The sequence below is a fragment of the Rhinichthys klamathensis genome, unplaced genomic scaffold, assembly GCF_029890125.1.
Source record: "Rhinichthys klamathensis goyatoka isolate OS25496 unplaced genomic scaffold, OSU_Roscu_1.1 h1tg000176l_1, whole genome shotgun sequence".
Taxonomy (NCBI): Eukaryota; Metazoa; Chordata; class Actinopteri; order Cypriniformes; family Leuciscidae; genus Rhinichthys; species Rhinichthys klamathensis.
The window spans coordinates 6490587-6516372 of NW_026606705.1; the positions used below are offsets into that span (position 1 = coordinate 6490587).

General features: G+C 43.9%; 28 non-coding genes across 28 annotated transcripts; 13 read left to right on the plus strand and 15 right to left on the minus strand.

Moving 5' to 3' along the window:
• Positions 1-947: 947 nt before the first annotated feature.
• On the minus strand, positions 948-1030 carry trnal-cag (transfer RNA leucine (anticodon CAG)). Its single transcript has one exon. It is a non-coding gene; the product is annotated as a tRNA-Leu (tRNA).
• Positions 1031-1988: 958 nt separating this feature from the next.
• Positions 1989-2071, minus strand: trnal-cag (transfer RNA leucine (anticodon CAG)). Its single transcript has one exon. It is a non-coding gene; the product is annotated as a tRNA-Leu (tRNA).
• Positions 2072-4250: 2179 nt separating this feature from the next.
• trnam-cau (transfer RNA methionine (anticodon CAU)) lies at positions 4251-4324 on the plus strand. Its single transcript has one exon. It is a non-coding gene; the product is annotated as a tRNA-Met (tRNA).
• A 967-nt stretch (positions 4325-5291) lies between these two features.
• Positions 5292-5365, plus strand: trnam-cau (transfer RNA methionine (anticodon CAU)). Its single transcript has one exon. It is a non-coding gene; the product is annotated as a tRNA-Met (tRNA).
• A 790-nt stretch (positions 5366-6155) lies between these two features.
• Positions 6156-6238, minus strand: trnal-cag (transfer RNA leucine (anticodon CAG)). The gene has a single exon. It is a non-coding gene; the product is annotated as a tRNA-Leu (tRNA).
• A 95-nt stretch (positions 6239-6333) lies between these two features.
• On the plus strand, positions 6334-6407 carry trnam-cau (transfer RNA methionine (anticodon CAU)). Its single transcript has one exon. It is a non-coding gene; the product is annotated as a tRNA-Met (tRNA).
• A 790-nt stretch (positions 6408-7197) lies between these two features.
• On the minus strand, positions 7198-7280 carry trnal-cag (transfer RNA leucine (anticodon CAG)). The gene has a single exon. It is a non-coding gene; the product is annotated as a tRNA-Leu (tRNA).
• A 959-nt stretch (positions 7281-8239) lies between these two features.
• On the minus strand, positions 8240-8322 carry trnal-cag (transfer RNA leucine (anticodon CAG)). Its single transcript has one exon. It is a non-coding gene; the product is annotated as a tRNA-Leu (tRNA).
• A 958-nt stretch (positions 8323-9280) lies between these two features.
• trnal-cag (transfer RNA leucine (anticodon CAG)) lies at positions 9281-9363 on the minus strand. Its single transcript has one exon. It is a non-coding gene; the product is annotated as a tRNA-Leu (tRNA).
• A 1137-nt stretch (positions 9364-10500) lies between these two features.
• Positions 10501-10574, plus strand: trnam-cau (transfer RNA methionine (anticodon CAU)). Its single transcript has one exon. It is a non-coding gene; the product is annotated as a tRNA-Met (tRNA).
• Positions 10575-11542: 968 nt separating this feature from the next.
• On the plus strand, positions 11543-11616 carry trnam-cau (transfer RNA methionine (anticodon CAU)). The gene has a single exon. It is a non-coding gene; the product is annotated as a tRNA-Met (tRNA).
• Positions 11617-12405: 789 nt separating this feature from the next.
• Positions 12406-12488, minus strand: trnal-cag (transfer RNA leucine (anticodon CAG)). The gene has a single exon. It is a non-coding gene; the product is annotated as a tRNA-Leu (tRNA).
• A 95-nt stretch (positions 12489-12583) lies between these two features.
• trnam-cau (transfer RNA methionine (anticodon CAU)) lies at positions 12584-12657 on the plus strand. The gene has a single exon. It is a non-coding gene; the product is annotated as a tRNA-Met (tRNA).
• Positions 12658-13447: 790 nt separating this feature from the next.
• On the minus strand, positions 13448-13530 carry trnal-cag (transfer RNA leucine (anticodon CAG)). Its single transcript has one exon. It is a non-coding gene; the product is annotated as a tRNA-Leu (tRNA).
• Positions 13531-13625: 95 nt separating this feature from the next.
• trnam-cau (transfer RNA methionine (anticodon CAU)) lies at positions 13626-13699 on the plus strand. The gene has a single exon. It is a non-coding gene; the product is annotated as a tRNA-Met (tRNA).
• A 788-nt stretch (positions 13700-14487) lies between these two features.
• On the minus strand, positions 14488-14570 carry trnal-cag (transfer RNA leucine (anticodon CAG)). The gene has a single exon. It is a non-coding gene; the product is annotated as a tRNA-Leu (tRNA).
• A 95-nt stretch (positions 14571-14665) lies between these two features.
• On the plus strand, positions 14666-14739 carry trnam-cau (transfer RNA methionine (anticodon CAU)). Its single transcript has one exon. It is a non-coding gene; the product is annotated as a tRNA-Met (tRNA).
• A 977-nt stretch (positions 14740-15716) lies between these two features.
• On the plus strand, positions 15717-15790 carry trnam-cau (transfer RNA methionine (anticodon CAU)). Its single transcript has one exon. It is a non-coding gene; the product is annotated as a tRNA-Met (tRNA).
• A 789-nt stretch (positions 15791-16579) lies between these two features.
• Positions 16580-16662, minus strand: trnal-cag (transfer RNA leucine (anticodon CAG)). Its single transcript has one exon. It is a non-coding gene; the product is annotated as a tRNA-Leu (tRNA).
• A 95-nt stretch (positions 16663-16757) lies between these two features.
• Positions 16758-16831, plus strand: trnam-cau (transfer RNA methionine (anticodon CAU)). Its single transcript has one exon. It is a non-coding gene; the product is annotated as a tRNA-Met (tRNA).
• Positions 16832-18664: 1833 nt separating this feature from the next.
• trnal-cag (transfer RNA leucine (anticodon CAG)) lies at positions 18665-18747 on the minus strand. Its single transcript has one exon. It is a non-coding gene; the product is annotated as a tRNA-Leu (tRNA).
• Positions 18748-19884: 1137 nt separating this feature from the next.
• Positions 19885-19958, plus strand: trnam-cau (transfer RNA methionine (anticodon CAU)). Its single transcript has one exon. It is a non-coding gene; the product is annotated as a tRNA-Met (tRNA).
• Positions 19959-20925: 967 nt separating this feature from the next.
• Positions 20926-20999, plus strand: trnam-cau (transfer RNA methionine (anticodon CAU)). The gene has a single exon. It is a non-coding gene; the product is annotated as a tRNA-Met (tRNA).
• Positions 21000-21789: 790 nt separating this feature from the next.
• Positions 21790-21872, minus strand: trnal-cag (transfer RNA leucine (anticodon CAG)). Its single transcript has one exon. It is a non-coding gene; the product is annotated as a tRNA-Leu (tRNA).
• A 95-nt stretch (positions 21873-21967) lies between these two features.
• trnam-cau (transfer RNA methionine (anticodon CAU)) lies at positions 21968-22041 on the plus strand. Its single transcript has one exon. It is a non-coding gene; the product is annotated as a tRNA-Met (tRNA).
• Positions 22042-22831: 790 nt separating this feature from the next.
• On the minus strand, positions 22832-22914 carry trnal-cag (transfer RNA leucine (anticodon CAG)). The gene has a single exon. It is a non-coding gene; the product is annotated as a tRNA-Leu (tRNA).
• A 959-nt stretch (positions 22915-23873) lies between these two features.
• On the minus strand, positions 23874-23956 carry trnal-cag (transfer RNA leucine (anticodon CAG)). Its single transcript has one exon. It is a non-coding gene; the product is annotated as a tRNA-Leu (tRNA).
• A 958-nt stretch (positions 23957-24914) lies between these two features.
• trnal-cag (transfer RNA leucine (anticodon CAG)) lies at positions 24915-24997 on the minus strand. Its single transcript has one exon. It is a non-coding gene; the product is annotated as a tRNA-Leu (tRNA).
• Between the last annotated feature and the right edge of the window lie 789 nt (positions 24998-25786).

Genomic DNA, 25786 nt, shown 5'->3' on the forward strand with positions numbered 1-25786 from the left:
GGTGAGCAGTACTTTTGGAGCTGCACCGAATGGCAGATGATCTGGAAGCTAGTGCTGCACCGCTCACCCTAGCCACAGCACATGCCTCGTTGGCGCAGTTAGGCAGCGCGTCAGTCTCATAATCTGAAGGTTGTGAGTTCGAGCCTCACATGGGGCAGAGTGGTGCTTTTTGATACACGGGAGAGTGTAAATGAAAGATCTGCTTTCTGCATTCCCTTTTGTGCGTTTGTCCAGTCCTACATATGCAATGTAATTGAGGTCCAGTGTTTTTGTAGGACTAATGTTGAACAAATGCAGTAATAGTATTACTCTCATATTCATGTAATATGCGTCAGTGTTGTTACAATGTTTTGGTGAGGCTAATATAATTCTTTCGTTCCAATGACATGTCTTGTCAATGCTAATGCAATGTTTTGCATGACATTCCTTGAATCTTATGCCATGACACTCCACCCCATGCCCCCAAAACCCATGACATTCAATTCCAAGAAATTTCCAAGAATCCTTGCCATGAAACTCTACTGCATCCCCAAAACTTCAGACCATGACATCACAGTCAGACTCCAAGAATCACATCGCATACTCCCCCTAAAAAGAAAAAAAAAGAAGACATGAACAGCCTTTCATAAACAAGTTCTTCTTCCGGTAAACATCAGAACGTGGTATTCTTTGAAATTCTGTTGGATCCCATTCTATAAACATGTCCAATTTCATGAAATGTCACGACTTGAAATTCCAAGAAAACTGCACGAAAATGCCACCGAATCCCATACATCGCACTAAAGTGTTACTTTAAAGTCCATGTAATGCAGGTCAGTGTTACTGTAATGTTTGGTTAACTCTAGCATGAACTGAAATGCAGTGCTTTGTCAACATGAATGCATTTCTGGGTAAACTTGCCAGAGGGTTAAAGACTCTAGCTTGAGCCCGCAGCCAAAGGTTAGGTTTGTCAGAAGTGGGATTCGAACCCACGCCTCCAGGGGAGACTGCGACCTGAACGCAGCGCCTTAGACCGCTCGGCCATCCTGACGTGATGGCTGAGGGTGAGCAGTACTTTTGCAGCTGCACCGAATGGCAGATGATCTGGAAGCTAGTGCTGCACCGCTCACCCTAGCCACAGCACATGCCTCGTTGGCGCAGTTAGGCAGCGCGTCAGTCTCATAATCTGAAGGTCGTGAGTATGAGCCTCACACGGGGCAGAGTGGTGCTTTTTGATACACGGGAGAGTGTAAAAGAAAGAGCTGCTTTCTGCATTCCCTTTTGTGCGTTTGTCCAGTCCTTCATATGCAATGTAATTGAGGTCCAGTGTTTTTGTAGGACTAATGTTGAACAAATGCAGTAATAGTATTACTCTCATATTCATGTAATATGCGTCAGTGTTGTTACAATGTTTTGTTGAGGCTAATATAATTCTTTCGTTCCAATGACATGTCTTGTCAATGCTAATGCAATGTTTTGCATGACATTCCTTGAATCTTATGCCATGACACTCCACCCCATGCCCCCAAAACCCATGACATTCAATTCCAAGAAATTTCCAAGAATCCTTGCCATGAAACTCTACTGCATCCCCAAAACTTCAGACCATGACATCACAGTCAGACTCCAAGAATCACATGGCATACTCCCCCTAAAAAGAAAAAAAAAGAAGACATGAACAGCCTTTCATAAACAAGTTCTTCTTCCGGTAAACATCAGAACGTGGTATTCTTTGAAATTCTGTTGGATCCCATTCTATAAACATGTCCAATTTCATGAAATGTCACGACTTGAAATTCCAAGAAACTGCACGAAAATGCCACCGAATCCCATACATTGCACTAAAGTGTTACTTTAAAGTCCATGTAATGCAGGTCAGTGTTACTGTAATGTTTGGTTAACTCTAGCATGAACTGAAATGCAGTGCTTTGTCAACATGAATGCATTTCTGGGTAAACTTGCCAGAGGGTTAAAGACTCTAGCTTGAGCCCGCAGCCAAAGGTTAGGTTTGTCAGAAGTGGGATTCGAACCCACGCCTCCAGGGGAGACTGCGACCTGAACGCAGCGCCTTAGACCGCTCGGCCATCCTGACGTGATGGCTGAGGGTGAGCAGTACTTTTGGAGCTGCACCGAATGGCAGATGATCTGGAAGCTAGTGCTGCACCGCTCACCCTAGCCACAGCACATGCCTCGTTGGCGCAGTTAGGCAGCGCGTCAGTCTCATAATCTGAAGGTCGTGGGTTCGAGCCTCACATGGGGTAGAGTGGTGCTTTTTGATACACGGGAGAGTGTAAATGAAAGATCTGCTTTCTGCATTCCCTTTTGTGCGTTTGTCCAGTCCTACATATGCAATGTAATTGAGGTCCAGTGTTTTTGTAGGACTAATGTTGAACAAATGCAGTAATAGTATTACTCTCATATTCATGTAATATGCGTCAGTGTTGTTACAATGTTTTGTTGAGGCTAATATAATTCTTTCGTTCCAATGACATGTCTTGTCAATGCTAATGTAATGTTTTGCATGACATTCCTTGAATCTTATGCCATGACACTCCACCCCATGCCCCCAAAACCCATGACATTCAATTCCAAGAAATTTCCAAGAATCCTTGCCATGAAACTCTACTGCATCCCCAAAACTTCAGACCATGACATCACAGTCAGACTCCAAGAATCACATCGCATACTCCCCCTAAAAAGAAAAAAAAAGAAGACATGAACAGCCTTTCATAAACAAGTTCTTCTTCCGGTAAACATCAGAACGTGGTATTCTTTGAAATTCTGTTGGATCCCATTCTATAAACATGTCCAATTTCATGAAATGTCACGACTTGAAATTCCAAGAAAACTGCACGAAAATGCCACCGAATCCCATACATCGCACTAAAGTGTTACTTTAAAGTCCATGTAATGCAGGTCAGTGTTACTGTAATGTTTGGTTAACTCTAGCATGAACTGAAATGCAGTGCTTTGTCAACATGAATGCATTTCTGGGTAAACTTGCCAGAGGGTTAAAGACTCTAGCTTGAGCCCGCAGCCAAAGGTTAGGTTTGTCAGAAGTGGGATTCGAACCCACGCCTCCAGGGGAGACTTTGACCTGAACGCAGCGCCTTAGACCGCTCGGCCATCCTGACGTGATGGCTGAGGGTGAGCAGTACTTTTGCAGCTGCACCGAATGGCAGATGATCTGGAAGCTAGTGCTGCACCGCTCACCCTAGCCACAGCACATGCCTTGTTGGCGCAGTTAGGCAGCGCGTCAGTCTCATAATCTGAAGGTCGTGAGTTCGAGCCTCACACGGGGCAGAGTGGTGCTTTATGATACACGGGAGAGTGTAAATGAAAGATCTGCTTTCTGCATTCCCTTTTGTGCGTTTGTCCAGTCCTTCATATGCAATGTAATTGAGGTCCAGTGTTTTTGTAGGACTAATGTTGAACAAATGCAGTAATAGTATTACTCTCATATTCATGTAATATGCATCAGTGTTGTTACAATGTTTTGTTGAGGCTAATATAATTCTTTCGTTCCAATGACATGTCTTGTCAATGCTAATGCAATGTTTTGCATGACATTCCTTGAATCTTATGCCATGACACTCCACCCCATGCCCCCAAAACCCATGACATTCAATTCCAAGAAATTTCCAAGAATCCTTGCCATGAAACTCTACTGCATCCCCAAAACTTCAGACCATGACATCACAGTCAGACTCCAAGAATCACATCGCATACTCCCCCTAAAAAGAAAAAAAAAGAAGACATGAACAGCCTTTCATAAACAAGTTCTTCTTCCGGTAAACATCAGAACGTGGTATTCTTTGAAATTTTGTTGGATCCCATTCTATAAACATGTCCAATTTCATGAAATGTCACGACTTGAAATTCCAAGAAAACTGCACGAAAATGCCACCGAATCCCATACATCGCACTAAAGTGTTACTTTAAAGTCCATGTAATGCAGGTCAGTGTTACTGTAATGTTTGGTTAACTCTAGCATGAACTGAAATGCAGTGCTTTGTCAACATGAATGCATTTCTGGGTAAACTTGCCAGAGGGTTAAAGACTCTAGCTTGAGCCCGCAGCCAAAGGTTAGGTTTGTCAGAAGTGGGATTCGAACCCACGCCTCCAGGGGAGACTGCGACCTGAACGCAGCGCCGTTGACCGCTCGGCCATCCTGACGTGATGGCTGAGGGTGAGCAGTACTTTTGCAGCTGCACCGAATGGCAGATGATCTGGAAGCTAGTGCTGCACCGCTCACCCTAGCCACAGCACATGCCTCGTTGGCGCAGTTAGGCAGCGCGTCAGTCTCATAATCTGAAGGTCGTGAGTTCGAGCCTCACACGGGGCAGAGTGGTGCTTTTTGATACACGGGAGAGTGTAAAAGAAAGAGCTGCTTTCTGCATTCCCTTTTGTGCGTTTGTCCAGTCCTTCATATGCAATGTAATTGAGGTCCAGTGTTTTTGTAGGACTAATGTTGAACAAATGCAGTAATAGTATTACTCTCATATTCATGTAATATGCGTCAGTGTTGTTACAATGTTTTGTTGAGGCTAATATAATTCTTTCGTTCCAATGACATGTCTTGTCAATGCTAATGCAATGTTTTGCATGACATTCCTTGAATCTTATGCCATGACACTCCACCCCATGCCCCCAAAACCCATGACATTCAATTCCAAGAAATTTCCAAGAATCCTTGCCATGAAACTCTACTGCATCCCCAAAACTTCAGACCATGACATCACAGTCAGACTCCAAGAATCACATCGCATACTCCCCCTAAAAAGAAAAAAGAAGAAGACATGAACAGCCTTTCATAAACAAGTTCTTCTTCCGGTAAACATCAGAACGTGGTATTCTTTGAAATTCTGTTGGATCCCATTCTATAAACATGTCCAATTTCATGAAATGTCACGACTTGAAATTCCAAGAAACTGCACGAAAATGCCACCGAATCCCATACATTGCACTAAAGTGTTACTTTAAAGTCCATGTAATGCAGGTCAGTGTTACTGTAATGTTTGGTTAACTCTAGCATGAACTGAAATGCAGTGCTTTGTCAACATGAATGCATTTCTGGGTAAACTTGCCAGAGGGTTAAAGACTCTAGCTTGAGCCCGCAGCCAAAGGTTAGGTTTGTCAGAAGTGGGATTCGAACCCACGCCTCCAGGGGAGACTGCTACCTGAACGCAGCGCCTTAGACCGCTCGGCCATCCTGACGTGATGGCTGAGGGTGAGCAGTACTTTTGCAGCTGCACCGAATGGCAGATGATCTGGAAGCTAGTGCTGCACCGCTCACCCTAGCCACAGCACATGCCTCGTTGGCGCAGTTAGGCAGCGCGTCAGTCTCATAATCTGAAGGTCGTGAGTTCGAGCCTCACACGGGGCAGAGTGGTGCTTTTTGATACACGGGAGAGTGTAAAAGAAAGAGCTGCTTTTTGCATTCCCTTTTGTGCGTTTGTCCAGTCCTTCATATGCAATGTAATTGAGGTCCAGTGTTTTTGTAGGACTAATGTTGAACAAATGCAGTAATAGTATTACTCTCATATTCATGTAATATGCGTCAGTGTTGTTACAATGTTTTGTTGAGGCTAATATAATTCTTTCGTTCCAATGACATGTCTTGTCAATGCTAATGCAATGTTTTGCATGACATTCCTTGAATCTTATGCCATGACACTCCACCCCATGCCCCCAAAACCCATGACATTCAATTCCAAGAAATTTCCAAGAATCCTTGCCATGAAACTCTACTGCATCCCCAAAACTTCAGACCATGACATCACAGTCAGACTCCAAGAATCACATCGCATACTCCCCCTAAAAAGAAAAAAAAAGAAGACATGAACAGCCTTTCATAAACAAGTTCTTCTTCCGGTAAACATCAGAACGTGGTATTCTTTGAAATTCTGTTGGATCCCATTCTATAAACATGTCCAATTTCATGAAATGTCACGACTTGAAATTCCAAGAAACTGCACGAAAATGCCACCGAATCCCATACATTGCACTAAAGTGTTTACTTTAAAGTCCATGTAATGCAGGTCAGTGTTACTGTAATGTTTGGTTAACTCTAGCATGAACTGAAATGCAGTGCTTTGTCAACATGAATGCATTTCTGGGTAAACTTGCCAGAGGGTTAAAGACTCTAGCTTGAGCCCACAGCCAAAGGTTAGGTTTGTCAGAAGTGGGATTCGAACCCACGCCTCCAGGGGAGACTGCGACCTGAACGCAGCGCCTTAGACCGCTCGGCCATCCTGACATGATGGCTGAGGGTGAGCAGTACTTTTGGAGCTGCACCGAATGGCAGATGATCTGGAAGCTAGTGCTGCACCGCTCACCCTAGCCACAGCACATGCCTCGTTGGCGCAGTTAGGCAGCGCGTCAGTCTCATAATCTGAAGGTCGTGAGTTCGAGCCTCACATGGGGCAGAGTGGTGCTTTTTGATACACGGGAGAGTGTAAATGAAAGATCTGCTTTCTGCATTCCCTTTTGTGCGTTTGTCCAGTCCTACATATGCAATGTAATTGAGGTCCAGTGTTTTTGTAGGACTAATGTTGAACAAATGCAGTAATAGTATTACTCTCATATTCATGTAATATGCGTCAGTGTTGTTACAATGTTTTGGTGAGGCTAATATAATTCTTTCGTTCCAATGACATGTCTTGTCAATGCTAATGCAATGTTTTGCATGACATTCCTTGAATCTTATGCCATGACACTCCACCCCATGCCCCCAAAACCCATGACATTCAATTCCAAGAAATTTCCAAGAATCCTTGCCATGAAACTCTACTGCATCCCCAAAACTTCAGACCATGACATCACAGTCAGACTCCAAGAATCACATCGCATACTCCCCCTAAAAAGAAAAAAAAAAGAAGACATGAACAGCCTTTCATAAACAAGTTCTTCTTCCGGTAAACATCAGAACGTGGTATTCTTTGAAATTCTGTTGGATCCCATTCTATAAACATGTCCAATTTCATGAAATGTCACGACTTGAAATTCCAAGAAACTGCACGAAAATGCCACCGAATCCCATACATTGCACTAAAGTGTTACTTTAAAGTCCATGTAATGCAGGTCAGTGTTACTGTAATGTTTGGTTAACTCTAGCATGAACTGAAATGCAGTGCTTTGTCAACATGAATGCATTTCTGGGTAAACTTGCCAGAGGGTTAAAGACTCTAGCTTGAGCCCACAGCCAAAGGTTAGGTTTGTCAGAAGTGGGATTCGAACCCACGCCTCCAGGGGAGACTGCGACCTGAACGCAGCGCCTTAGACCGCTCGGCCATCCTGACGTGATGGCTGAGGGTGAGCAGTACTTTTGGAGCTGCACCGAATGGCAGATGATCTGGAAGCTAGTGCTGCACCGCTCACCCTAGCCACAGCACATGCCTCGTTGGCGCAGTTAGGCAGCGCGTCAGTCTCATAATCTGAAGGTTGTGAGTTCGAGCCTCACATGGGGCAGAGTGGTGCTTTTTGATACACGGGAGAGTGTAAATGAAAGATCTGCTTTCTGCATTCCCTTTTGTGCGTTTGTCCAGTCCTACATATGCAATGTAATTGAGGTCCAGTGTTTTTGTAGGACTAATGTTGAACAAATGCAGTAATAGTATTACTCTCATATTCATGTAATATGCGTCAGTGTTGTTACAATGTTTTGGTGAGGCTAATATAATTCTTTCGTTCCAATGACATGTCTTGTCAATGCTAATGCAATGTTTTGCATGACATTCCTTGAATCTTATGCCATGACACTCCACCCCATGCCCCCAAAACCCATGACATTCAATTCCAAGAAATTTCCAAGAATCCTTGCCATGAAACTCTACTGCATCCCCAAAACTTCAGACCATGACATCACAGTCAGACTCCAAGAATCACATCGCATACTCCCCCTAAAAAGAAAAAAAAAGAAGACATGAACAGCCTTTCATAAACAAGTTCTTCTTCCGGTAAACATCAGAACGTGGTATTCTTTGAAATTCTGTTGGATCCCATTCTATAAACATGTCCAATTTCATGAAATGTCACGACTTGAAATTCCAAGAAAACTGCACGAAAATGCCACCGAATCCCATACATCGCACTAAAGTGTTACTTTAAAGTCCATGTAATGCAGGTCAGTGTTACTGTAATGTTTGGTTAACTCTAGCATGAACTGAAATGCAGTGCTTTGTCAACATGAATGCATTTCTGGGTAAACTTGCCAGAGGGTTAAAGACTCTAGCTTGAGCCCGCAGCCAAAGGTTAGGTTTGTCAGAAGTGGGATTCGAACCCACGCCTCCAGGGGAGACTGCGACCTGAACGCAGCGCCTTAGACCGCTCGGCCATCCTGACGTGATGGCTGAGGGTGAGCAGTACTTTTGCAGCTGCACCGAATGGCAGATGATCTGGAAGCTAGTGGTGCACCGCTCACCCTAGCCACAGCACATGCCTCGTTGGCGCAGTTAGGCAGCGCGTCAGTCTCATAATCTGAAGGTCGTGAGTTTGAGCCTCACACGGGGCAGAGTGGTGCTTTTTGATACACGGGAGAGTGTAAAAGAAAGAGCTGCTTTCTGCATTCCCTTTTGTGCGTTTGTCCAGTCCTTCATATGCAATGTAATTGAGGTCCAGTGTTTTTGTAGGACTAATGTTGAACAAATGCAGTAATAGTATTACTCTCATATTCATGTAATATGCGTCAGTGTTGTTACAATGTTTTGTTGAGGCTAATATAATTCTTTCGTTCCAATGACATGTCTTGTCAATGCTAATGCAATGTTTTGCATGACATTCCTTGAATCTTATGCCATGACACTCCACCCCATGCCCCCAAAACCCATGACATTCAATTCCAAGAAATTTCCAAGAATCCTTGCCATGAAACTCTACTGCATCCCCAAAACTTCAGACCATGACATCACAGTCAGACTCCAAGAATCACATGGCATACTCCCCCTAAAAAGAAAAAAAAAGAAGACATGAACAGCCTTTCATAAACAAGTTCTTCTTCCGGTAAACATCAGAACGTGGTATTCTTTGAAATTCTGTTGGATCCCATTCTATAAACATGTCCAATTTCATGAAATGTCACGACTTGAAATTCCAAGAAACTGCACGAAAATGCCACCGAATCCCATACATTGCACTAAAGTGTTACTTTAAAGTCCATGTAATGCAGGTCAGTGTTACTGTAATGTTTGGTTAACTCTAGCATGAACTGAAATGCAGTGCTTTGTCAACATGAATGCATTTCTGGGTAAACTTGCCAGAGGGTTAAAGACTCTAGCTTGAGCCCGCAGCCAAAGGTTAGGTTTGTCAGAAGTGGGATTCGAACCCACGCCTCCAGGGGAGACTGCGACCTGAACGCAGCGCCTTAGACCGCTCGGCCATCCTGACGTGATGGCTGAGGGTGAGCAGTACTTTTGGAGCTGCACCGAATGGCAGATGATCTGGAAGCTAGTGCTGCACCGCTCACCCTAGCCACAGCACATGCCTCGTTGGCGCAGTTAGGCAGCGCGTCAGTCTCATAATCTGAAGGTCGTGGGTTCGAGCCTCACATGGGGCAGAGTGGTGCTTTTTGATACACGGGAGAGTGTAAATGAAAGATCTGCTTTCTGCATTCCCTTTTGTGCGTTTGTCCAGTCCTACATATGCAATGTAATTGAGGTCCAGTGTTTTTGTAGGACTAATGTTGAACAAATGCAGTAATAGTATTACTCTCATATTCATGTAATATGCGTCAGTGTTGTTACAATGTTTTGTTGAGGCTAATATAATTCTTTCGTTCCAATGACATGTCTTGTCAATGCTAATGTAATGTTTTGCATGACATTCCTTGAATCTTATGCCATGACACTCCACCCCATGCCCCCAAAACCCATGACATTCAATTCCAAGAAATTTCCAAGAATCCTTGCCATGAAACTCTACTGCATCCCCAAAACTTCAGACCATGACATCACAGTCAGACTCCAAGAATCACATCGCATACTCCCCCTAAAAAGAAAAAAAAAGAAGACATGAACAGCCTTTCATAAACAAGTTCTTCTTCCGGTAAACATCAGAACGTGGTATTCTTTGAAATTCTGTTGGATCCCATTCTATAAACATGTCCAATTTCATGAAATGTCACGACTTGAAATTTCAAGAAAACTGCACGAAAATGCCACCGAATCCCATACATCGCACTAAAGTGTTACTTTAAAGTCCATGTAATGCAGGTCAGTGTTACTGTAATGTTTGGTTAACTCTAGCATGAACTGAAATGCAGTGCTTTGTCAACATGAATGCATTTCTGGGTAAACTTGCCAGAGGGTTAAAGACTCTAGCTTGAGCCCGCAGCCAAAGGTTAGGTTTGTCAGAAGTGGGATTCGAACCCACGCCTCCAGGGGAGACTTCGACCTGAACGCAGCACCTTAGACCGCTCGGCCATCCTGACGTGATGGCTGAGGGTGAGCAGTACTTTTGGAGCTGCACCGAATGGCAGATGATCTGGAAGCTAGTGCTGCACCGCTCACCCTAGCCACAGCACATGCCTCGTTGGCGCAGTTAGGCAGCGCGTCAGTCTCATAATCTGAAGGTCGTGAGTTCGAGCCTCACACGGGGCAGAGTGGTGCTTTATGATACACGGGAGAGTGTAAATGAAAGATCTGCTTTCTGCATTCCCTTTTGTGCGTTTGTCCAGTCCTTCATATGCAATGTAATTGAGGTCCAGTGTTTTTGTAGGACTAATGTTGAACAAATGCAGTAATAGTATTACTCTCATATTCATGTAATATGCATCAGTGTTGTTACAATGTTTTGTTGAGGCTAATATAATTCTTTCGTTCCAATGACATGTCTTGTCAATGCTAATGCAATGTTTTGCATGACATTCCTTGAATCTTATGCCATGACACTCCACCCCATGCCCCCAAAACCCATGACATTCAATTCCAAGAAATTTCCAAGAATCCTTGCCATGAAACTCTACTGCATCCCCAAAACTTCAGACCATGACATCACAGTCAGACTCCAAGAATCACATCGCATACTCCCCCTAAAAAGAAAAAAAAAGAAGACATGAACAGCCTTTCATAAACAAGTTCTTCTTCCGGTAAACATCAGAACGTGGTATTCTTTGAAATTTTGTTGGATCCCATTCTATAAACATGTCCAATTTCATGAAATGTCACGACTTGAAATTCCAAGAAAACTGCACGAAAATGCCACCGAATCCCATACATCGCACTAAAGTGTTACTTTAAAGTCCATGTAATGCAGGTCAGTGTTACTGTAATGTTTGGTTAACTCTAGCATGAACTGAAATGCAGTGCTTTGTCAACATGAATGCATTTCTGGGTAAACTTGCCAGAGGGTTAAAGACTCTAGCTTGAGCCCGCAGCCAAAGGTTAGGTTTGTCAGAAGTGGGATTCGAACCCACGCCTCCAGGGGAGACTGCGACCTGAACGCAGCGCCGTTGACCGCTCGGCCATCCTGACGTGATGGCTGAGGGTGAGCAGTACTTTTGCAGCTGCACCGAATGGCAGATGATCTGGAAGCTAGTGCTGCACCGCTCACCCTAGCCACAGCACATGCCTCGTTGGCGCAGTTAGGCAGCGCGTCAGTCTCATAATCTGAAGGTCGTGAGTTCGAGCCTCACACGGGGCAGAGTGGTGCTTTTTGATACACGGGAGAGTGTAAAAGAAAGAGCTGCTTTCTGCATTCCCTTTTGTGCGTTTGTCCAGTCCTTCATATGCAATGTAATTGAGGTCCAGTGTTTTTGTAGGACTAATGTTGAACAAATGCAGTAATAGTATTACTCTCATATTCATGTAATATGCGTCAGTGTTGTTACAATGTTTTGTTGAGGCTAATATAATTCTTTCGTTCCAATGACATGTCTTGTCAATGCTAATGCAATGTTTTGCATGACATTCCTTGAATCTTATGCCATGACACTCCACCCCATGCCCCCAAAACCCATGACATTCAATTCCAAGAAATTTCCAAGAATCCTTGCCATGAAACTCTACTGCATCCCCAAAACTTCAGACCATGACATCACAGTCAGACTCCAAGAATCACATCGCATACTCCCCCTAAAAAGAAAAAAAAAGAAGACATGAACAGCCTTTCATAAACAAGTTCTTCTTCCGGTAAACATCAGAACGTGGTATTCTTTGAAATTCTGTTGGATCCCATTCTATAAACATGTCCAATTTCATGAAATGTCACGACTTGAAATTCCAAGAAACTGCACGAAAATGCCACCGAATCCCATACATTGCACTAAAGTGTTACTTTAAAGTCCATGTAATGCAGGTCAGTGTTACTGTAATGTTTGGTTAACTCTAGCATGAACTGAAATGCAGTGCTTTGTCAACATGAATGCATTTCTGGGTAAACTTGCCAGAGGGTTAAAGACTCTAGCTTGAGCCCGCAGCCAAAGGTTAGGTTTGTCAGAAGTGGGATTCGAACCCACGCCTCCAGGGGAGACTGCGACCTGAACGCAGCGCCTTAGACCGCTCGGCCATCCTGACGTGATGGCTGAGGGTGAGCAGTACTTTTGCAGCTGCACCGAATGGCAGATGATCTGGAAGCTAGTGCTGCACCGCTCACCCTAGCCACAGCACATGCCTCGTTGGCGCAGTTAGGCAGCGCGTCAGTCTCATAATCTGAAGGTCGTGAGTTCGAGCCTCACATGGGGCAGAGTGGTGCTTTTTGATACACGGGAGAGTGTAAATGAAAGATCTGCTTTCTGCATTCCCTTTTGTGCGTTTGTCCAGTCCTACATATGCAATGTAATTGAGGTCCAGTGTTTTTGTAGGACTAATGTTGAACAAATGCAGTAATAGTATTACTCTCATATTCATGTAATATGCGTCAGTGTTGTTACAATGTTTTGGTGAGGCTAATATAATTCTTTCGTTCCAATGACATGTCTTGTCAATGCTAATGCAATGTTTTGCATGACATTCCTTGAATCTTATGCCATGACACTCCACCCCATGCCCCCAAAACCCATGACATTCAATTCCAAGAAATTTCCAAGAATCCTTGCCATGAAACTCTACTGCATCCCCAAAACTTCAGACCATGACATCACAGTCAGACTCCAAGAATCACATCGCATACTCCCCCTAAAAAGAAAAAAAAAGAAGACATGAACAGCCTTTCATAAACAAGTTCTTCTTCCGGTAAACATCAGAACGTGGTATTCTTTGAAATTCTGTTGGATCCCATTCTATAAACATGTCCAATTTCATGAAATGTCACGACTTGAAATTCCAAGAAAACTGCACGAAAATGCCACCGAATCCCATACATCGCACTAAAGTGTTACTTTAAAGTCCATGTAATGCAGGTCAGTGTTACTGTAATGTTTGGTTAACTCTAGCATGAACTGAAATGCAGTGCTTTGTCAACATGAATGCATTTCTGGGTAAACTTGCCAGAGGGTTAAAGACTCTAGCTTGAGCCCGCAGCCAAAGGTTAGGTTTGTCAGAAGTGGGATTCGAACCCACGCCTCCAGGGGAGACTGCGACCTGAACGCAGCGCCTTAGACCGCTCGGCCATCCTGACGTGATGGCTGAGGGTGAGCAGTACTTTTGCAGCTGCACCGAATGGCAGATGATCTGGAAGCTAGTGCTGCACCGCTCACCCTAGCCACAGCACATGCCTCGTTGGCGCAGTTAGGCAGCGCGTCAGTCTCATAATCTGAAGGTCGTGAGTTCGAGCCTCACACGGGGCAGAGTGGTGCTTTTTGATACACGGGAGAGTGTAAATGAAAGAGCTGCTTTCTGCATTCCCTTTTGTGCGTTTGTCCAGTCCTTCATATGCAATGTAATTGAGGTCCAGTGTTTTTGTAGGACTAATGTTGAACAAATGCAGTAATAGTATTACTCTCATATTCATGTAATATGCGTCAGTGTTGTTACAATGTTTTGTTGAGGCTAATATAATTCTTTCGTTCCAATGACATGTCTTGTCAATGCTAATGTAATGTTTTGCATGACATTCCTTGAATCTTATGCCATGACACTCCACCCCATGCCCCCAAAACCCATGACATTCAATTCCAAGAAATTTCCAAGAATCCTTGCCATGAAACTCTACTGCATCCCCAAAACTTCAGACCATGACATCACAGTCAGACTCCAAGAATCACATCGCATACTCCCCCTAAAAAGAAAAAAAAAGAAGACATGAACAGCCTTTCATAAACAAGTTCTTCTTCCGGTAAACATCAGAACGTGGTATTCTTTGAAATTCTGTTGGATCCCATTCTATAACATGTCCAATTTCATGAAATGTCACGACTTGAAATTCCAAGAAACTGCACGAAAATGCCACCGAATTCCATACATTGCACTAAAGTGTTACTTTAAAGTCCATGTAATGCAGGTCAGTGTTACTGTAATGTTTGGTTAACTCTAGCATGAACTGAAATGCAGTGCTTTGTCAACATGAATGCATTTCTGGGTAAACTTGCCAGAGGGTTAAAGACTCTAGCTTGAGCCCGCAGCCAAAGGTTAGGTTTGTCAGAAGTGGGATTCGAACCCACGCCTCCAGGGGAGACTGCGACCTGAACGCAGCGCCTTAGACCGCTCGGCCATCCTGACGTGATGGCTGAGGGTGAGCAGTACTTTTGGAGCTGCACCGAATGGCAGATGATCTGGAAGCTAGTGCTGCACCGCTCACCCTAGCCACAGCACATGCCTCGTTGGCGCAGTTAGGCAGCGCGTCAGTCTCATAATCTGAAGGTCGTGAGTTCGAGCCTCACATGGGGCAGAGTGGTGCTTTTTGATACACGGGAGAGTGTAAATGAAAGATCTGCTTTCTGCATTCCCTTTTGTGCGTTTGTCCAGTCCTACATATGCAATGTAATTGAGGTCCAGTGTTTTTGTAGGACTAATGTTGAACAAATGCAGTAATAGTATTACTCTCATATTCATGTAATATGCGTCAGTGTTGTTACAATGTTTTGGTGAGGCTAATATAATTCTTTCGTTCCAATGACATGTCTTGTCAATGCTAATGCAATGTTTTGCATGACATTCCTTGAATCTTATGCCATGACACTCCACCCCATGCCCCCAAAACCCATGACATTCAATTCCAAGAAATTTCCAAGAATCCTTGCCATGAAACTCTACTGCATCCCCAAAACTTCAGACCATGACATCACAGTCAGACTCCAAGAATCACATCGCATACTCCCCCTAAAAAGAAAAAAAAAGAAGACATGAACAGCCTTTCATAAACAAGTTCTTCTTCCGGTAAACATCAGAACGTGGTATTCTTTGAAATTCTGTTGGATCCCATTCTATAAACATGTCCAATTTCATGAAATGTCATGACTTGAAATTCCAAGAAAACTGCACGAAAATGCCACCGAATCCCATACATCGCACTAAAGTGTTACTTTAAAGTCCATGTAATGCAGGTCAGTGTTACTGTAATGTTTGGTTAACTCTAGCATGAACTGAAATGCAGTGCTTTGTCAACATGAATGCATTTCTGGGTAAACTTGCCAGAGGGTTAAAGACTCTAGCTTGAGCCCGCAGCCAAAGGTTAGGTTTGTCAGAAGTGGGATTCGAACCCACGCCTCCAGGGGAGACTGCGACCTCTGCGACCTGAACGCAGCGCCTTAGACCGCTCGGCCATCCTGACGTGATGGCTGAGGGTGAGCAGTACTTTTGCAGCTGCACCGAATGGCAGATGATCTGGAAGCTAGTGCTGCACCGCTCACCCTAGCCACAGCACATGCCTCGTTGGCGCAGTTAGGCAGCGCGTCAGTCTCATAATCTGAAGGTCGTGAGTTCGAGCCTCACACGGGGCAGAGTGGTGCTTTTTGATACACGGGAGAGTGTAAAAGAAAGAGCTGCTTTCTGCATTCCCTTTTGTGCGTTTGTCCAGTCCTTCATATGCAATGTAATTGAGGTCCAGTGTTTTTGTAGGACTAATGTTGAACAAATGCAGTAATAGTATTACTCTCATATTCATGTAATATGCGTCAGTGTTGTTACAATGTTTTGTTGAGGCTAATATAATTCTTTCGTTCCAATGACATGTCTTGTCAATGCTAATGCAATGTTTTGCATGACATTCCTTGAATCTTATGCCATGACACTCCACCCCATGCCCCCAAAACCCATGACATTCAATTCCAAGAAATTTCCAAGAATCCTTGCCATGAAACTCTACTGCATCCCCAAAACTTCAGACCATGACATCACAGTCAGACTCCAAGAATCACATCGCATACTCCCCCTAAAAAGAAAAAAAAAGAAGACATGAACAGCCTTTCATAAACAAGTTCTTCTTCCGGTAAACATCAGAACGTGGTATTCTTTGAAATTCTGTTGGATCCCATTCTATAAACATGTCCAATTTCATGAAATGTCACGACTTGAAATTCCAAGAAACTGCACGAAAATGCCACCGAATCCCATTCATTGCACTAAAGTGTTACTTTAAAGTCCATGTAATGCAGGTCAGTGTTACTGTAATGTTTGGTTAACTCTAGCATGAACTGAAATGCAGTGCTTTGTCAACATGAATGCATTTCTGGGTAAACTTGCCAGAGGGTTAAAGACTCTAGCTTGAGCCCGCAGCCAAAGGTTAGGTTTGTCAGAAGTGGGATTCGAACCCACGCCTCCAGGGGAGACTGCGACCTGAACGCAGCGCCTTAGACCGCTCGGCCATCCTGACGTGATGGCTGAGGGTGAGCAGTACTTTTGGAGCTGCACCGAATGGCAGATGATCTGGAAGCTAGTGCTGCACCGCTCACCCTAGCCACAGCACATGCCTCGTTGGCGCAGTTAGGCAGCGCGTCAGTCTCATAATCTGAAGGTCGTGAGTTCGAGCCTCACATGGGGCAGAGTGGTGCTTTTTGATACACGGGAGAGTGTAAATGAAAGATCTGCTTTCTGCATTCCCTTTTTTTGCGTTTGTCCAGTCCTACATATGCAATGTAATTGAGGTCCAGTGTTTTTGTAGGACTAATGTTGAACAAATGCAGTAATAGTATTACTCTCATATTCATGTAATATGCGTCAGTGTTGTTACAATGTTTTGTTGAGGCTAATATAATTCTTTCGTTCCAATGACATGTCTTGTCAATGCTAATGTAATGTTTTGCATGACATTCCTTGAATCTTATGCCATGACACTCCACCCCATGCCCCCAAAACCCATGACATTCAATTCCAAGAAATTTCCAAGAATCCTTGCCATGAAACTCTACTGCATCCCCAAAACTTCAGACCATGACATCACAGTCAGACTCCAAGAATCACATCGCATACTCCCCCTAAAAAGAAAAAAAAAGAAGACATGAACAGCCTTTCATAAACAAGTTCTTCTTCCGGTAAACATCAGAACGTGGTATTCTTTGAAATTCTGTTGGATCCCATTCTATAAACATGTCCAATTTCATGAAATGTCACGACTTGAAATTCCAAGAAAACTGCACGAAAATGCCACCGAATCCCATACATCGCACTAAAGTGTTACTTTAAAGTCCATGTAATGCAGGTCAGTGTTACTGTAATGTTTGGTTAACTCTAGCATGAACTGAAATGCAGTGCTTTGTCAACATGAATGCATTTCTGGGTAAACTTGCCAGAGGGTTAAAGACTCTAGCTTGAGCCCGCAGCCAAAGGTTAGGTTTGTCAGAAGTGGGATTCGAACCCACGCCTCCAGGGGAGACTTCGACCTGAACGCAGCGCCTTAGACCGCTCGGCCATCCTGACGTGATGGCTGAGGGTGAGCAGTACTTTTGCAGCTGCACCGAATGGCAGATGATCTGGAAGCTAGTGCTGCACCGCTCACCCTAGCCACAGCACATGCATCGTTGGCGCAGTTAGGCAGCGCGTCAGTCTCATAATCTGAAGGTAGTGAGTTCGAGCCTCACACGGGGCAGAGTGGTGCTTTATGATACACGGGAGAGTGTAAATGAAAGATCTGCTTTCTGCATTCCCTTTTGTGCGTTTGTCCAGTCCTACATATGCAATGTAATTGAGGTCCAGTGTTTTTGTAGGACTAATGTTGAACAAATGCAGTAATAGTATTACTCTCATATTCATGTAATATGCGTCAGTGTTGTTACAATGTTTTGTTGAGGCTAATATAATTCTTTCGTTCCAATGACATGTCTTGTCAATGCTAATGTAATGTTTTGCATGACATTCCTTGAATCTTATGCCATGACACTCCACCCCATGCCCCCAAAACCCATGACATTCAATTCCAAGAAATTTCCAAGAATCCTTGCCATGAAACTCTACTGCATCCCCAAAACTTCAGACCATGACATCACAGTCAGACTCCAAGAATCACATCGCATACTCCCCCTAAAAAGAAAAAAAAAAGAAGACATGAACAGCCTTTCATAAACAAGTTCTTCTTCCGGTAAACATCAGAACGTGGTATTCTTTGAAATTCTGTTGGATCCCATTCTATAAACATGTCCAATTTCATGAAATGTCACGACTTGAAATTCCAAGAAACTGCACGAAAATGCCACCGAATCCCATACATTGCACTAAAGTGTTACTTTAAAGTCCATGTAATGCAGGTCAGTGTTACTGTAATGTTTGGTTAACTCTAGCATGAACTGAAATGCAGTGCTTTGTCAACATGAATGCATTTCTGGGTAAACTTGCCAGAGGGTTAAAGACTCTAGCTTGAGCCCACAGCCAAAGGTTAGGTTTGTCAGAAGTGGGATTCGAACCCACGCCTCCAGGGGAGACTGCGACCTGAACGCAGCGCCTTAGACCGCTCGGCCATCCTGACGTGATGGCTGAGGGTGAGCAGTACTTTTGGAGCTGCACCGAATGGCAGATGATCTGGAAGCTAGTGCTGCACCGCTCACCCTAGCCACAGCACATGCCTTGTTGGCGCAGTTAGGCAGCGCGTCAGTCTCATAATCTGAAGGTCGTGAGTTCGAGCCTCACACGGGGCAGAGTGGTGCTTTATGATACACGGGAGAGTGTAAATGAAAGATCTGCTTTCTGCATTCCCTTTTGTGCGTTTGTCCAGTCCTTCATATGCAATGTAATTGAGGTCCAGTGTTTTTGTAGGACTAATGTTGAACAAATGCAGTAATAGTATTACTCTCATATTCATGTAATATGCATCAGTGTTGTTACAATGTTTTGTTGAGGCTAATATAATTCTTTCGTTCCAATGACATGTCTTGTCAATGCTAATGCAATGTTTTGCATGACATTCCTTGAATCTTATGCCATGACACTCCACCCCATGCCCCCAAAACCCATGACATTCAATTCCAAGAAATTTCCAAGAATCCTTGCCATGAAACTCTACTGCATCCCCAAAACTTCAGACCATGACATCACAGTCAGACTCCAAGAATCACATCGCATACTCCCCCTAAAAAGAAAAAAAAAGAAGACATGAACAGCCTTTCATAAACAAGTTCTTCTTCCGGTAAACATCAGAACGTGGTATTCTTTGAAATTTTGTTGGATCCCATTCTATAAACATGTCCAATTTCATGAAATGTCACGACTTGAAATTCCAAGAAAACTGCACGAAAATGCCACCGAATCCCATACATCGCACTAAAGTGTTACTTTAAAGTCCATGTAATGCAGGTCAGTGTTACTGTAATGTTTGGTTAACTCTAGCATGAACTGAAATGCAGTGCTTTGTCAACATGAATGCATTTCTGGGTAAACTTGCCAGAGGGTTAAAGACTCTAGCTTGAGCCCGCAGCCAAAGGTTAGGTTTGTCAGAAGTGGGATTCGAACCCACGCCTCCAGGGGAGACTGCGACCTGAACGCAGCGCCGTTGACCGCTCGGCCATCCTGACGTGATGGCTGAGGGTGAGCAGTACTTTTGCAGCTGCACCGAATGGCAGATGATCTGGAAGCTAGTGCTGCACCGCTCACCCTAGCCACAGCACATGCCTCGTTGGCGCAGTTAGGCAGCGCGTCAGTCTCATAATCTGAAGGTCGTGAGTTCGAGCCTCACACGGGGCAGAGTGGTGCTTTTTGATACACGGGAGAGTGTAAAAGAAAGAGCTGCTTTCTGCATTCCCTTTTGTGCGTTTGTCCAGTCCTTCATATGCAATGTAATTGAGGTCCAGTGTTTTTGTAGGACTAATGTTGAACAAATGCAGTAATAGTATTACTCTCATATTCATGTAATATGCGTCAGTGTTGTTACAATGTTTTGTTGAGGCTAATATAATTCTTTCGTTCCAATGACATGTCTTGTCAATGCTAATGCAATGTTTTGCATGACATTCCTTGAATCTTATGCCATGACACTCCACCCCATGCCCCCAAAACCCATGACATTCAATTCCAAGAAATTTCCAAGAATCCTTGCCATGAAACTCTACTGCATCCCCAAAACTTCAGACCATGACATCACAGTCAGACTCCAAGAATCACATCGCATACTCCCCCTAAAAAGAAAAAAGAAGAAGACATGAACAGCCTTTCATAAACAAGTTCTTCTTCCGGTAAACATCAGAACGTGGTATTCTTTGAAATTCTGTTGGATCCCATTCTATAAACATGTCCAATTTCATGAAATGTCACGACTTGAAATTCCAAGAAACTGCACGAAAATGCCACCGAATCCCATACATTGCACTAAAGTGTTACTTTAAAGTCCATGTAATGCAGGTCAGTGTTACTGTAATGTTTGGTTAACTCTAGCATGAACTGAAATGCAGTGCTTTGTCAACATGAATGCATTTCTGGGTAAACTTGCCAGAGGGTTAAAGACTCTAGCTTGAGCCCGCAGCCAAAGGTTAGGTTTGTCAGAAGTGGGATTCGAACCCACGCCTCCAGGGGAGACTGCTACCTGAACGCAGCGCCTTAGACCGCTCGGCCATCCTGACGTGATGGCTGAGGGTGAGCAGTACTTTTGCAGCTGCACCGAATGGCAGATGATCTGGAAGCTAGTGCTGCACCGCTCACCCTAGCCACAGCACATGCCTCGTTGGCGCAGTTAGGCAGCGCGTCAGTCTCATAATCTGAAGGTCGTGAGTTCGAGCCTCACACGGGGCAGAGTGGTGCTTTTTGATACACGGGAGAGTGTAAAAGAAAGAGCTGCTTTTTGCATTCCCTTTTGTGCGTTTGTCCAGTCCTTCATATGCAATGTAATTGAGGTCCAGTGTTTTTGTAGGACTAATGTTGAACAAATGCAGTAATAGTATTACTCTCATATTCATGTAATATGCGTCAGTGTTGTTACAATGTTTTGTTGAGGCTAATATAATTCTTTCGTTCCAATGACATGTCTTGTCAATGCTAATGCAATGTTTTGCATGACATTCCTTGAATCTTATGCCATGACACTCCACCCCATGCCCCCAAAACCCATGACATTCAATTCCAAGAAATTTCCAAGAATCCTTGCCATGAAACTCTACTGCATCCCCAAAACTTCAGACCATGACATCACAGTCAGACTCCAAGAATCACATCGCATACTCCCCCTAAAAAGAAAAAAAAAGAAGACATGAACAGCCTTTCATAAACAAGTTCTTCTTCCGGTAAACATCAGAACGTGGTATTCTTTGAAATTCTGTTGGATCCCATTCTATAAACATGTCCAATTTCATGAAATGTCACGACTTGAAATTCCAAGAAACTGCACGAAAATGCCACCGAATCCCATACATTGCACTAAAGTGTTTACTTTAAAGTCCATGTAATGCAGGTCAGTGTTACTGTAATGTTTGGTTAACTCTAGCATGAACTGAAATGCAGTGCTTTGTCAACATGAATGCATTTCTGGGTAAACTTGCCAGAGGGTTAAAGACTCTAGCTTGAGCCCACAGCCAAAGGTTAGGTTTGTCAGAAGTGGGATTCGAACCCACGCCTCCAGGGGAGACTGCGACCTGAACGCAGCGCCTTAGACCGCTCGGCCATCCTGACATGATGGCTGAGGGTGAGCAGTACTTTTGGAGCTGCACCGAATGGCAGATGATCTGGAAGCTAGTGCTGCACCGCTCACCCTAGCCACAGCACATGCCTCGTTGGCGCAGTTAGGCAGCGCGTCAGTCTCATAATCTGAAGGTCGTGAGTTCGAGCCTCACATGGGGCAGAGTGGTGCTTTTTGATACACGGGAGAGTGTAAATGAAAGATCTGCTTTCTGCATTCCCTTTTGTGCGTTTGTCCAGTCCTACATATGCAATGTAATTGAGGTCCAGTGTTTTTGTAGGACTAATGTTGAACAAATGCAGTAATAGTATTACTCTCATATTCATGTAATATGCGTCAGTGTTGTTACAATGTTTTGGTGAGGCTAATATAATTCTTTCGTTCCAATGACATGTCTTGTCAATGCTAATGCAATGTTTTGCATGACATTCCTTGAATCTTATGCCATGACACTCCACCCCATGCCCCCAAAACCCATGACATTCAATTCCAAGAAATTTCCAAGAATCCTTGCCATGAAACTCTACTGCATCCCCAAAACTTCAGACCATGACATCACAGTCAGACTCCAAGAATCACATCGCATACTCCCCCTAAAAAGAAAAAAAAAAGAAGACATGAACAGCCTTTCATAAACAAGTTCTTCTTCCGGTAAACATCAGAACGTGGTATTCTTTGAAATTCTGTTGGATCCCATTCTATAAACATGTCCAATTTCATGAAATGTCACGACTTGAAATTCCAAGAAACTGCACGAAAATGCCACCGAATCCCATACATTGCACTAAAGTGTTACTTTAAAGTCCATGTAATGCAGGTCAGTGTTACTGTAATGTTTGGTTAACTCTAGCATGAACTGAAATGCAGTGCTTTGTCAACATGAATGCATTTCTGGGTAAACTTGCCAGAGGGTTAAAGACTCTAGCTTGAGCCCACAGCCAAAGGTTAGGTTTGTCAGAAGTGGGATTCGAACCCACGCCTCCAGGGGAGACTGCGACCTGAACGCAGCGCCTTAGACCGCTCGGCCATCCTGACGTGATGGCTGAGGGTGAGCAGTACTTTTGGAGCTGCACCGAATGGCAGATGATCTGGAAGCTAGTGCTGCACCGCTCACCCTAGCCACAGCACATGCCTCGTTGGCGCAGTTAGGCAGCGCGTCAGTCTCATAATCTGAAGGTTGTGAGTCTGAGCCTCACATGGGGCAGAGTGGTGCTTTTTGATACACGGGAGAGTGTAAATGAAAGATCTGCTTTCTGCATTCCCTTTTGTGCGTTTGTCCAGTCCTACATATGCAATGTAATTGAGGTCCAGTGTTTTTGTAGGACTAATGTTGAACAAATGCAGTAATAGTATTACTCTCATATTCATGTAATATGCGTCAGTGTTGTTACAATGTTTTGGTGAGGCTAATATAATTCTTTCGTTCCAATGACATGTCTTGTCAATGCTAATGCAATGTTTTGCATGACATTCCTTGAATCTTATGCCATGACACTCCACCCCATGCCCCCAAAACCCATGACATTCAATTCCAAGAAATTTCCAAGAATCCTTGCCATGAAACTCTACTGCATCCCCAAAACTTCAGACCATGACATCACAGTCAGACTCCAAGAATCACATCGCATACTCCCCCTAAAAAGAAAAAAAAAGAAGACATGAACAGCCTTTCATAAACAAGTTCTTCTTCCGGTAAACATCAGAACGTGGTATTCTTTGAAATTCTGTTGGATCCCATTCTATAAACATGTCCAATTTCATGAAATGTCACGACTTGAAATTCCAAGAAAACTGCACGAAAATGCCACCGAATCCCATACATCGCACTAAAGTGTTACTTTAAAGTCCATGTAATGCAGGTCAGTGTTACTGTAATGTTTGGTTAACTCTAGCATGAACTGAAATGCAGTGCTTTGTCAACATGAATGCATTTCTGGGTAAACTTGCCAGAGGGTTAAAGACTCTAGCTTGAGCCCGCAGCCAAAGGTTAGGTTTGTCAGAAGTGGGATTCGAACCCACGCCTCCAGGGGAGACTGCGACCTGAACGCAGCGCCTTAGACCGCTCGGCCATCCTGACGTGATGGCTGAGGGTGAGCAGTACTTTTGCAGCTGCACCGAATGGCAGATGATCTGGAAGCTAGTGGTGCACCGCTCACCCTAGCCACAGCACATGCCTCGTTGGCGCAGTTAGGCAGCGCGTCAGTCTCATAATCTGAAGGTCGTGAGTTTGAGCCTCACACGGGGCAGAGTGGTGCTTTTTGATACACGGGAGAGTGTAAAAGAAAGAGCTGCTTTCTGCATTCCCTTTTGTGCGTTTGTCCAGTCCTTCATATGCAATGTAATTGAGGTCCAGTGTTTTTGTAGGACTAATGTTGAACAAATGCAGTAATAGTATTACTCTCATATTCATGTAATATGCGTCAGTGTTGTTACAATGTTTTGTTGAGGCTAATATAATTCTTTCGTTCCAATGACATGTCTTGTCAATGCTAATGCAATGTTTTGCATGACATTCCTTGAATCTTATGCCATGACACTCCACCCCATGCCCCCAAAACCCATGACATTCAATTCCAAGAAATTTCCAAGAATCCTTGCCATGAAACTCTACTGCATCCCCAAAACTTCAGACCATGACATCACAGTCAGACTCCAAGAATAACATGGCATACTCCCCCTAAAAAGAAAAAAAAAGAAGACATGAACAGCCTTTCATAAACAAGTTCTTCTTCCGGTAAACATCAGAACGTGGTATTCTTTGAAATTCTGTTGGATCCCATTCTATAAACATGTCCAATTTCATGAAATGTCACGACTTGAAATTCCAAGAAACTGCACGAAAATGCCACCGAATCCCATACATTGCACTAAAGTGTTACTTTAAAGTCCATGTAATGCAGGTCAGTGTTACTGTAATGTTTGGTTAACTCTAGCATGAACTGAAATGCAGTGCTTTGTCAACATGAATGCATTTCTGGGTAAACTTGCCAGAGGGTTAAAGACTCTAGCTTGAGCCCGCAGCCAAAGGTTAGGTTTGTCAGAAGTGGGATTCGAACCCACGCCTCCAGGGGAGACTGCGACCTGAACGCAGCGCCTTAGACCGCTCGGCCATCCTGACGTGATGGCTGAGGGTGAGCAGTACTTTTGGAGCTGCACCGAATGGCAGATGATCTGGAAGCTAGTGCTGCACCGCTCACCCTAGCCACAGCACATGCCTCGTTGGCGCAGTTAGGCAGCGCGTCAGTCTCATAATCTGAAGGTCGTGGGTTCGAGCCTCACATGGGGCAGAGTGGTGCTTTTTGATACACGGGAGAGTGTAAATGAAAGATCTGCTTTCTGCATTCCCTTTTGTGCGTTTGTCCAGTCCTACATATGCAATGTAATTGAGGTCCAGTGTTTTTGTAGGACTAATGTTGAACAAATGCAGTAATAGTATTACTCTCATATTCATGTAATATGCGTCAGTGTTGTTACAATGTTTTGTTGAGGCTAATATAATTCTTTCGTTCCAATGACATGTCTTGTCAATGCTAATGTAATGTTTTGCATGACATTCCTTGAATCTTATGCCATGACACTCCACCCCATGCCCCCAAAACCCATGACATTCAATTCCAAGAAATTTCCAAGAATCCTTGCCATGAAACTCTACTGCATCCCCAAAACTTCAGACCATGACATCACAGTCAGACTCCAAGAATCACATCGCATACTCCCCCTAAAAAGAAAAAAAAAGAAGACATGAACAGCCTTTCATAAACAAGTTCTTCTTCCGGTAAACATCAGAACGTGGTATTCTTTGAAATTCTGTTGGATCCCATTCTATAAACATGTCCAATTTCATGAAATGTCACGACTTGAAATTTCAAGAAAACTGCACGAAAATGCCACCGAATCCCATACATCG